The sequence below is a fragment of the Bubalus bubalis genome, chromosome 3 (genome assembly GCF_019923935.1).
Source record: "Bubalus bubalis isolate 160015118507 breed Murrah chromosome 3, NDDB_SH_1, whole genome shotgun sequence".
Taxonomy (NCBI): Eukaryota; Metazoa; Chordata; class Mammalia; order Artiodactyla; family Bovidae; genus Bubalus; species Bubalus bubalis.
In genome coordinates, this window is record NC_059159.1 from 133368077 (window position 1) to 133380273 (window position 12197).

General features: G+C 40.0%; 1 protein-coding gene across 1 annotated transcript in view; it reads left to right on the top strand.

Annotated features, from left to right (window-relative positions):
• The window catches only part of ADAM7 (ADAM metallopeptidase domain 7), a 117975-nt gene that overhangs the window by 77371 nt on the left and 28407 nt on the right, over window positions 1–12197 (top strand). The window lies entirely within an intron of this gene.

Sequence of the window (12197 nt, forward strand, 5' to 3'; positions counted from 1 at the left end):
AGAAGTCTGGCACCGAGGGCTGATATCTTCTGGGTAATGGGTTTACTTAACCTCTTTAAGGGGCACTGCTAATATAGGACTGTTATAATCAAATCTACATAATACAGAAGGATTTTAAAAAGTGATTTACTATTTTAATTAGATGTAGTGGTGATCAGACTACCTTACATTACACTATAGTACTTAGCAGATGATAGTGCAATTTTCTTCTTATCACTGAGAAAAAATTTTATTAGCAGAGTCAGAGAATGCCCACTTGTATGAGATAACTAAAAATGGTTTTTAGAAGAGGAATAGCTATGTCACAAGAAAAATGGTAAAATCTTCTAAGCCAATGATGCTAATACTTACAGTCCTATGGTTAAAATCCTTCCCTTTTTCATACCAAAATTTTGATCTATGTATATGTTGTATGTGCTTAGCCATGATTGACTCTTTGTGACCCCATGGACTGTAGCCCACCAGGCTCCTCTGTCCATGGGATTTTCCAGGCAAGAATACTGGAGTAGATAGCCATTCCCTTGGAATCAGAGGATCTTCTCAACCCAGGGATTGAATCCGGGTTTCCTGCATTGCAAGCAAATTCTTCACTGTGTGAGCCATCAGGGAAGCCCATGCATATTATGTATATATTTTTCCCTTAATTACAAAACGTACAAAGTTCCTCCTTAAGGCACTTGCATTTTGACAACATATTAGAATAGGACTACAAGATTTGCTTTAGTTAGCTAGCTTTTTTAATAAAGCCAATGATAACCAAGGAAACTTTGGTGTTTCTAACGGCAACCAGAGTATGGTAGGAAGCCCAAGACATGGTTTGAAGTGCACCTTGGTGCTGGCTTGGGAGGTAAGGATTTATCTGATAGGACACAAAAGATACTTTATGTTTTCAAAGATTTTTTGATGTGGACCATTTTTAAAGACTTTCTGTATTGAATTTGTTACAATATTGCTTCTGTTTTTATGTTTTGACTTTCTGGTCCAAGGCATATAGGATCTTAGCTCCCTGACCAGGGATCAAACTTGCACCCCTGCACCAGAAAGCAGAGTCTTGACCAGTGGACTGCCAGGGAAGTCTCCAAAAGATACTTTAAATCATCCTGTTCTCAAGGCACTTACTTATATCAGCTTGGGGGAAAAAGGTTAATTTTTTTAAGAAAAAAGTCTCATGTTAAGTGGCATAAGTAAGTGTGGATTGATTTGAACCCCAGAGACTTTCTGATAGGCCATCTTTCAGGCTCAAAACTTTGATTATTGTAGAGAAAAGGAAATAAAGGAGGCAAGAAGATTATTAAACTTTTCTTTGTGTGTTTGCATAATTTACTAGTTAAAAGCCAATGGAGATTACTTTTTGTAATTTAAAAAGAAATACTGTGTTTTTAACTTAGAAAAATGAGTCATGCCTGATTTCCCATCTCCATTCTCAGCATAGAAAATGGTTTGTTGATGTCCTAAAACAGTCAGAACGAGAACAAATAATCTTCTGTAACAAGGGCATCCCATGCTCAGCCTCTGCTACCACTGAAGGCAGATCGTTAACATGCATTTTCAGCCTCACTGCCCACCCCTCTCCTAAGTTAGAAGCTATTTAGAGTTCCCCACCTACCCAGTGTGCTACTGGGGGATAAGCACTTAGGATGAAGACATTTGGCCACTGTTTACTTAAATGTGGCTTTTGTGCTGAATATTTAGTATGAGAGAGAAATCCTAGTTGTTGTTTTTTTTAAAAAACTCGGGAAGACACTGAGTAGACGTGAGATGCTTTACCATCTTTTATGACTCTCCTATAACCCTAATCACACCTTTTTCCAAAACAGAAAATTCTCTTCTTGCTATTCTTTTCGTGCATACTCATCAATTACCCTCAGCTGAGTGTGGCATCTGTGAGCTGCCTAGACCCCATTGACTACACGTGAAAATTCTGCTTAGTTTCATGCAGAGGTGGGGAGAACATTCATCCTTTTTCCGCATTTGGTGCCGCATGCAAATACATGGGACTCTAAAACAAATCGGCTTTTATCTAGCTAAGTCATTAAAATATTATGAAACTCAGTTCACTATAATCTCAGGAAACATGCAAAAAAAAAAAAAAAAAAAACACAAAAAAAACCTTAAACTACCCTCTCCATCCTTTGCATTAGGCCCTGTTCCTATTCACATCACCTCTTTTAAGCATAAAATATGGACACAGAGAGACACGGCTGGTAGGATTATGAGGAGGAAGGCTTGGCCTAGAGCAGGAGTCCCCAACCTCCAGGATTTAATGCCTGATGACCTGAGGTTCAGCTGATGTAATAATGATAGAAATAAAGTGCACAATAAATGTAACGTGCCTGAATCATCCCCAAACCATCCCTCCTCCCCCTCCCTGTCCGTGGAAAAATTGTCTTCCACAAAACCAGTCCCTGGTGCCAAAAATGTTTGGGGGCCACTGGTGGAGGCCATTAAGTTATCTAAGCAAAGCGTTCACAGTTCCAAGACAGAATTGTCCACATTGGTGGGGGGATGGTGAGGATGTTAGTGGAAGAGTGAGAAATTCATAATTACAAAAGTTGGACTAATCAGAAAAGTTTCATGGACAAGATGAGACCAACTTGATCTTGGAGAAAAAGGATTTGGGACGAGGGAGCTTGGAGTGCATTTCAGGAAGCAGGTGATGTTTATGTTAAGTAGGGGCAAGATATAGAGTGTTTCAGAATGGAGTGAGTTTATTAAGAACAAAGAGCAAAGATAAAGTGGGCACTGCGAGTGCAGTGTGCAGACCTCTGAACCGGCGAGGGAGAGTCATCAGAAGGGAGAATTTTATTTTATTATTATTATATTTATTATATTATTACTTATTTTATTGTTTATTAGAGTGGGGGATGTTGTTATAACAGCGGGCTGGCTCAAGGTGAACTGATTCTTTTCATGGGTTGGTAGCAATTTTTATAGTCTCAAAACCAAGAAAATTCCTGCTGGAAAGCTGGCATTAGGTGATTGCTTAGGGTGCTATAGGGTGAACACTGGAGTGGGTATTTTTTGCCTAATTTGGGGTCAGAAAGCTGGCTAGTGATGATCAGGAGAGCTTTTGACAACAGTTACAAAGGGACTCAGTCAGCTTCTGAGGTGATCTTGGTTCTGGGCTCTGCTTCTGTGGTCTAGGTGCAAGGCCTTTCAGCTGTGACCTTGGGCAAGACTCCATAATAACCCAGTAGAACATTAACAGCTTGTGGGCAGCAGGTGCTGGGGATCAAAGGGAAGATGGTATTTAATGAGTAGATGAAGCCATTCAGTAGAAGAGCTTGAGAGCTAGGTAGAAATATTTAAATTAGATGTTAGATTTAAATTAGCAATAGAAAAGCATTGAAGTTATAAGCTAAACATGATGAGACCACTGGGAGAAATTGTTTCAGTGATTTTGGTTAATTTAATAGGGTTTTGGATTTGTGATGGTGCTCTGTTGGAAAGATCTCCTGAAGAAAGGAATGGCTATCCACTCCAGCAGTCTTGCCTGGATAATTCCAAGGACAGAGGAACCTGGCAAGCTACAGTTCATGGGGGCTCAAAGAGTGGGACACAACTGAGCAACTAACATTTTCACTTTTTTCATTTTTCTCCTCAGAAGCACCACATTAGACTTTCAGGAAGATGCAGGACCCAATAGGAGCCAAGCCAATTCTTCTATCATGGCCCATTTGGAAATCCTGAAATCTTTAGTTAAAAGAGTTATGGCGCTTTGCTAAATCTCTGCTTGGTAGAGGAGAGGTGACAGATAAATAGACCTAGGACACAATTCTGAGCTCAGAAACTGCAAAGCTGTCAAGATGTCCAGAAACTCATCCAAAAATGATGGCTCCACAGGGAAGTTTCCCTAATTTCCATTTCTGAAAAAATGAGTCAATAATTCTTTAGCCCCATGCTACACGTATCATGACACATGTTTGATTTGCAGTCTAAAAGAAGCACTAATATAGAAAAGGGCAAAGAGATGAAAGTGACCCAGAAACGGTTGCAAGCAAAACCCATTCACAATGGACCCCAGAAGATTACAGGTCATAAATCGGTGTATGCTTTTTGATCATCTAAATGACTGCCCATGACTTTTTCTTTATTATCTCATAGACAAGAATAAGAAATACAGAATCAGCAGAGAGGAAAAATACTAACATGTTTCTGAACATTTAAGAAGGGCTGGGACATCCCTGGTGGTCCAGTGGTTAAACTTTGCCTTCCGATGCAGGGAGGATGGGTATGATCCTTGGTCAGGAAGGTACCACATACCTTCTGCCCAAAAATCCGCAACATATATCAGTAGGAATATTGTAACAAACTAAATAAAGACTTAAAAAAAAAAGAAGGATGGAGCTCTGTGCTGTTCTGTTCATTTCCTCATTTAATATCAGTTTTATTAAGCTCAGGGTTGTTAAGGAATTTGTCCATGATCACATGGCTGCTGCTGCTAAGTTGCTTCAGTCGTGTCCGACTCTGTGGGACCCCATAGATGGCAGCCTGCCAGGCTCTCCCATTCCTGGGATTCTCCAGGCAAGAACACTGGAGTGGATTGCCATTTCCTTCTCCAATGCATGAAAGTGAAAAGTGAAAGTGAAGTCCCTCAGTGGTGTCTGACTCTTAGCGACCCCATGGATTGCAGCCCACCAGACTCCTCCCTCCATGGGATTTTCCAGGCAAGAGTACTGGAGTAGGTTGCCATTGCCTTCTCCAGATCACACAGCATCAGGTTATAAATTAGGACGCACCATCTTGAACAGTCAATGATTTTCATGTGCTTCTCATCTGGTATAACTGACAGAACAGAAATAGTTTGTTCAAATCTATATATGTTCAACCCAATAGATCTGATTGTTTCTTCCAAGTATTTTCAACAGGTTCACTGCCAAGCTAAGACTTCCTGCTTGCAATCAGTCCTTTATCTCTCTGATCTAAATTAAGAAAGAAAAGGAAGTGAAGTCGCTCAGTCCTGACTGACTGTTTGAGACCCCATGGACTGTAGCTTACCAGCCTCCTCCATCCATGGGATTTTCCAGGCAAGAATAGTGGAGTGGGCTGCCACTTCCTTCTCCAGGGGATCTTCACGACCCAGGGATCAAACCCAAGTCTCCCGCATTACAGGCAGACGCTTTACCGTCTGAGCCACCAGGCTTAACTATTAAGCCTCTAATTAAAGAAGATCCACTCTCTATTCCTTCCCTGACCCTTTCATTGTTTTTGTTGTTTAGTTGCTCAGTCGTGTTCGACTCTTTGCAACTTTACGAACTGTAGCCGGCCAGGCTCCTCTGCCCATGGGATTCTCCAGGCAAGAATACTGGAGTGGGTTGCCATCTCCTCCTCCAGGGGATCTTCCCAACGAAGGGATCAGACTCACATCTCCTGCATTTACATGTGGATTCTTTACCACTGAGCCATCAGGGAAGACACTTTCATTGGGTTTCCTTAATTATTTTGCTCCTTAATTTTGTGTTTGAGAAAAAAGACTTGATGTTGTTTATTCTTTTATTTTTTCATATATTTTATCACCACCTATATGTAAGGCATTTACAAGGACTACCGGAAAAATTAAACTGCAGTCCCTTACTTAAGGAGTTTTTACAAAGAAAGGCAATTTTAAATGTATATTGAGTAATGTCTGTTGAATGAAACCCTGGAAAACATATCATGTTGAAGTGATAGATTGTATGTGGTGAAGGATCTGAATGCCTGCTTTGGGGATCTTGAAATTTACTTAAGCACTGAAGAGTCATTTTATATTTCTGAGCAGAAAAGTCATTTTAGCATTCCTTTAATCTGTGTCAGTTCCAAATACAACTGTGAGATTATTAAGAACTCCATTATGTATGTAGAATAAAAATAGAAAATATAGAAATGGAAGATGCTTTTAAAATCACTTTGTCTCACTCTCAATGTTCAAGTCAAGAGAGGTTTTTCTTACCTTTCTTTTATTTATTTATTTATTTTTTACTTTTTCACTTTCTTGTAAAATCCTCAAGGTCTGGAACAACTCTGTTAATGATACTGGTTAGAAAAATGTTGCTGCATCTATAGGTGACATTCCCAACTTGGAATAAAGTCATGTGCTTTACTCCTCAGTGATGGAACTCATGGCTTTGCCAACAGCCAGTGCTCCAGAGACGGCCGAAGCTAAATTTCCATCCTGGAAATAATAGAGATTGGTTTCTTTCCTGCTCCAAAAACCTTATAGCTCTTCTTAGCAGCCGGCCTATTTGCTGAGCTGTAGAAAAATCTCTTTTTCATGAAGGAATTTCATTTCACAGATTCAAAATGCAGTTCAAGGCTATCACAGGTTATTGGGCCATTTTCCACATTTTTTTTTTTCAGGTGAGGAAACTGCCACCCACAAAGACTGGAGGGCTGGCCAGCTGGCAACTGGGTAGAACCAGATCCCTCCACACCTGGCACATGTCCAGGATTGCTTCCTCTGCATCATGTTTCTTTGGTACATTCCCCAACATCAACATCATTCCCCCATCATTGATGAACTTGCAATGACCTGTTATTGGGTAGTTTCAGGAAGAGTTCTATCTATTCATTCAATGTCATTCCAGGTCTGCATGGATTTTTATTCCAAGCAGAGCCACTAGGATGAGAAAGAATGAGACACCATTAGGGTTTCCTCTTCCTTTGTGATAACTTTACTGGATGCACCATGTGCCTCTTTGTCTTCTATTGAGCGCCATTTGCTCTAGTGATATAGCATTAAAAACATTAGGAAAACTGTCAGATAGACATTCTGCTGGGCACTTTACCTGTTATCTCACGTAGCTCTCACAAGTCTCTGAGGGGTGTGTGTGTGTGTGTGTGTGTGCACGTGTGTGTTCATGGGTGCCCATGATTATTATAATATTATATATTTTTATATAGAAAACTGAAGCTCTGAGAGATTAATCTGTCCAGATCCCCTACCTAGTAAGTGCCAAAGCTGAAAGTAAAACTCTTGTCTCTTAGAACCCAAATCTACGCTTTTCACACTGCATCAGTTTCCTCACTGCACACATCAATTCTCCTCCTAAATTAAGCAAGTCATATTTGTTTTCATGCAAGGTTTACAATAAACAGAACTGCTCTTAAATTTATGTAGGATTTTGCATTTCCCAAATGCTTTGTATCCTTTTTTATTGCTTGCTTGATGGGGAAAATCTTTATGAGTGATTTTTGCAAGTCATTGTGGCTAAGAAAAAAGAAAAAGTAAGGACTAGGGGCCTGAGCAGTGATGGCTCTGGCATTCTAGGGCCTTAGAAGTAGGGAAGGATGACAACCTGTAAAGTTCCCTGAGTTCTGTTAATGTCTTAGGTTGATAAGCCCATAAGTTTTTAAGTCTAGATTTAGCATAGGATTGATTGCCTGGACCATGAAAAACTGAAGTATCAGATCTCTCTATTAAAAAGCAAAATGAAAAATATTACAGAGATAGACCTGGGAGTCACAGAAGCTCATGGTTGTGATTTGTGGAAGTCTTGTTACTGCCACTGATACATCAATGACATGTAATCCAATGAGCCAGCAGCCTTAAAGCACCTAACACGACCAATCCACTGGGGTAGAGGAGCAGGATACTATGTTACTGTGAAATACAGTTTCTTTCCTATCCATTTCCTTTGGCTCTATCGATTAGGCTGCATGAATTTACATAAATACAACAAAGATGCTACTTTGGTTTATACTGCAGTGACCTCTACTAAGAAACACCAATCCTCCAAAAACTCTAGCCTCATGTTTCCCAGAACTGAATCCTTGAGAACAGTACATTTAAGCACAATCGAGGTACTGTGAGGTTGAACTAAGATGTGGGAGTTAGTCTTCCCTCCTACCTCCAGATACAGAAATAGACCATGCAAAATGATTTAGATCCTAAGCAGAAAGAAAACCAAGAAATGCAGTAGTGATAAAGGACTTTTACCAGCAGGTTTGAAAACATTGCAGGAACAAATTCCTCTGTGAAATATTGTGGCTGAAATCTATGGGGATGCAACTCAAGTCTAAGACAGGTGCTATAAAAATTTGAACTTGCTTCTCATTCTGCACTGATTTTTTTTTTTTAGTAATATTAGACAGAATCTGAATATGGGTACTTTTTCCCACATCTGTAGTTTGTGTCATGTATCTTTTTGACCTACTGACAAAATGTGTTACTCATCTACAGCATGTGTTGAAAAGTGAAAGTGTTAGTCACTCAGTCATATCTGACTCTGTGGACTATACCCCACCGGGCTCCTCTGTCCATGGATTTCTCTGGGTAAGAATACCTGAATGGGTAGCCATTCTCTTATCCAGTGGATTTACCCAACCCAGGGAATGAACCCAGGCTTCCCTTTGGCTCAGCTGGTAAAGAATCCACCTGCAATGCAGAAGACCTGGGTTCAATCCCTGGGTTGGGAAGATCCCCTGGAGAAGGGAAAGTTTACCCATTCAAGTATTCTGGCCTGGAGAATTTCATGGACTGTATAGACCATGGGGTTGCAAAGAGTCGGACACAACTGAGCGACCTTCACTTTCACTTCACTTCACTCCTGCATTGCAGGCAGATTTTTTTACCATCTGATCCTAGTACCTAATTCATAGATGATACTAAAGTTAGGCTTATTAAATAGATCTTCTGATTGCTGATAGCATTCAACATCTTTGAGAGGCAGAAGAGTTTGGTGGTTAAGTGTATAGAAGGGACTCATATTAATAAATCCTATGTTTGATTCTTAACTACACCATTTACACATGTAAACCTGGTCAAATTTGGTAAGCTTTCCATGTCTATTTTCCTCAAGTGTAAAATATAACAGTATCCATCTCATAAGGTTGTTATAAGGATCAAAGGAGCTAATATATGTAAAGAAATTAGGACAGAAACTGCACACAGGAAATGTTCATGTCAGCAATATCACTATGTTAAAAATAGCTTCATTAACTCTGAGTCCTTTATTCTATTTATAATTTCTATGACAGGTATTTATGAACACTGAAATATCCGGTGAAGAGCAAGGGAAAGTGAAGGCAATGATTAATAATCAAAGAGCAAGAATAAACATCTTACACATCCCAGATCCCCCAGTTGGTTTTATATCCTAGAGTACAAACAAATCAATACATTTTAATAATGCACTTTCATAAAAGACAGTGTATGACTAACTCAGGAATGTGAAAATGAAAGGCATCTTCTTTCAACTGGTAAAGAGGACCAGAGGGCAGGTTTGCTATCTAATTCTCCTGTTTTGAATTCAGTATTATTGCTTGCATTCTTTTTGACTAGAATATCACAGGCATACGATGTTTATTGTAAACCTTTGTCTTTGAGGTTGTTAATTTGCTGGCCCTACCTCTTCATGTATTCTCATTAAGTCCCAATGGGGAAGCACTATTTCAGATTCTATATCTCATGCATGACTTAAAGGTTTACACATTCCACTGAGAAAAAGGGATTGTTACCCGAGGAATAAGGCAATACAATTTGTAATTTTGTCTTTAGAACAGATAAACTATTTACAGTGAGACCTCGCTGAATGCGTAGAATTGAAACCTTTTACAGGATCACCACCCTGAGCCCCTTCCAGCCCTAGTCATGCAGGCCTGACTGTAGTTTGTGAGTCTTCACATCTGAGTCAAGTTAGATAAAACCAAAGAGATCCAGAAGGGAACTGGCTGCCATTTTGAGGGTCAAGTGTTGGTTTTACTTCTCCAAGCCCAGGGTCTATTCTGCTGCAGTTATTCACAGGCAGCTGTTTGTAAATTGTGTTGCAGTCTTGCATTAATTTGTACTATCAGTTTCCAGACTACTGACTTGGGCTTCTGTTTCCATTTCCTGATTTGCTCTCCAGGTCCTGATGGCATTGGAAATTTGAAGCCGGAGTCCAGCTGAAGTGTACAGGACTCTGACACACAACTGAAGCCTCACTGGCATTTATTAATACTTTGGGGATTTGCAAGCCTATATGTAGAGATATGACTGGTTCAGCTGGTAAATAATCTGCCTGCAATGCTGGAGACCTGGGTTCAATCCCTAGGTTGGGAAATCCCCTGGAGAAGGGAACAGCAACCCACTCTAGTATTACAGCCTGGTGAATTCCATTGAACTGTATAGTCCATAGGGTCGCAGATAGTCAGACATGACTGACTGACTTTCTCTCACTCACATATAGATATATGAGCTTCCCAGGTGGCGATAGTGGTTATGAACCCAGAGACAGGGATTAAATCCCTGGGTCAAGAACATCCCCTGGAGGAGGACATGGCAAGCCTCTCCAGTGTTCTTGCCTGGAGAATTCCATGGATAGAGGAGCCTGGTGGGCTGCAGTCCATGGGGTCATGAAGAGTTGGACATGACTGAAGCAATTTAGCACACATGCATGCATATAGATATATACATATAAAAAAGGTATATTAAGTACTACTGATAATGTTTTTGACCTACTGCTGGATTAAGTTATTTTCCAAGTTATTCTTGCCAGCTGCTGTCGGGAGACTCTTGTAATGACTTAGGACAGCAGTCATACACTCAGTGTACTTTTTCAGCTACATGTTTTCATTATGTTTGCTTATCTAGTTCTTAATTTTAAAAAAGTATGGATTTCTTTTAATAAAAAAAATTTGTTTTCTCTACTTCCTTTATTGATTTCCATTTTGTTTGAGGCCAAATGAACCTCTTGCAATCATATGTTGATTTCACTTGACTAGATATATCTCTACTATCTAGACATTCTCTTTACTTTGCACCATCCATCAGATCACACCCTTTTGTGTTTAAATGATAACCCAGATCAAGATATAATTAACATTGCTTGTGGATAAACTCATTCAGGTTTATGTACGCCCTTAGAGATGAGTACTACATTTGGGTCTGTTAGTTTTGACCCAGCCTGTGTCTGTTGACTCTGCTTCTTGCTGAGCATCTGGAGATGATTTTTGAAGCCTCATGGCAAAGCCTCTTACAGTCATGCTCAACTAAACACGAGAATAAGATATACACAGATATATATGTATGTGAGTGTGGAAGTGTTAGTTGCTCTGTCATGTCCTACTCTGTGCAACCCTATGGACTGTGACCCCCCCAGTGTCCTCTGTCCAAATCCACTTTTAAGTCATTTACTCATTCTATAAATATTATTTGAGCAACTGCATTTTGCCAGGTACTGGAAAACAGAGGAAGGAACAAAGATTAAAGAGAAATGGTCCAACACAAGAAGAAATAGAATATCTAGATAATTTTTTAATTTATTTTTGGCTCTGCACGGCTGCAAGTTCCTAGAAGATGCAGTTTGTGATTTACTCATTTTTATTTCCTTAGCCCAAGTATAGTGTCTTGTATTCTATACTTTCTCAGGAAACATTTGTTAAGTAAATCATGCAAAAGAATTGCATGTTGACAGGACAGTATCTTCCTTAGAGGGTTAGGCAAGCAAGGAATTTGACTGGGAATGGTCAAAAATGCATTAATCAACAAAAACATTAGAATCTGGTCTTCCCAGATGGCTTAGTGGGTAAAGAATCCTCTGCAATGCAGGAAATGCAGGCGATGCAGGTTCAATCCCTGGGAAGATGCCCTGGAGGAGAGCATGGCAACCCACTCCAGTATTCTTGCCTGGAGACTCCCATGGACAGAGGAGCTTGGCAGACTACAGGTTGTAAGGAGTCAGACATGACAGAAGTGATTTAGCAAGCAAGTGAAATTAGAATCTAAACCCAAGGGTCATATCTCAGAGTCTGAGATGATACTAAATTGATATTTCATCCAATCATAGATAAAATAATGAAAGGAACCCTAGTGATAATCTAACTCAAGAACGTCAGTTTATACATGAGTTCCCTCAAGTGCAGAAATGCTTCCTCTACTTAAAGAAGCAAGAAAGCTACAGCTAGAAGCAAGGTTTCCTCTCTTCTCTAGAGATTTCTTCAGCGCGTCACATTGCTTACCTCTGAAAGCTCTGTTGCCAGGCAACCGTGGGCTCTTTCAACCACTTAAGTTTTAAGTGCATTTTATAAAATTTCTCTGCTTGACAGATTTGAGTAATGGTTGGGGTTTAGTAGTGAGAAAGAACAAACCTGGAAATGGCCAGTTCGTGAGCTTAGTGCAGTTAAACCCAATCCATTTCCCCAGTGAGAAAACGGGACTGTTCTGACTGTTGGGAATGATAAATGGGATAATGGCATTACAGCGTCAAGCACTCGGTGTTCACACGTGCCCTGGGAAAGCC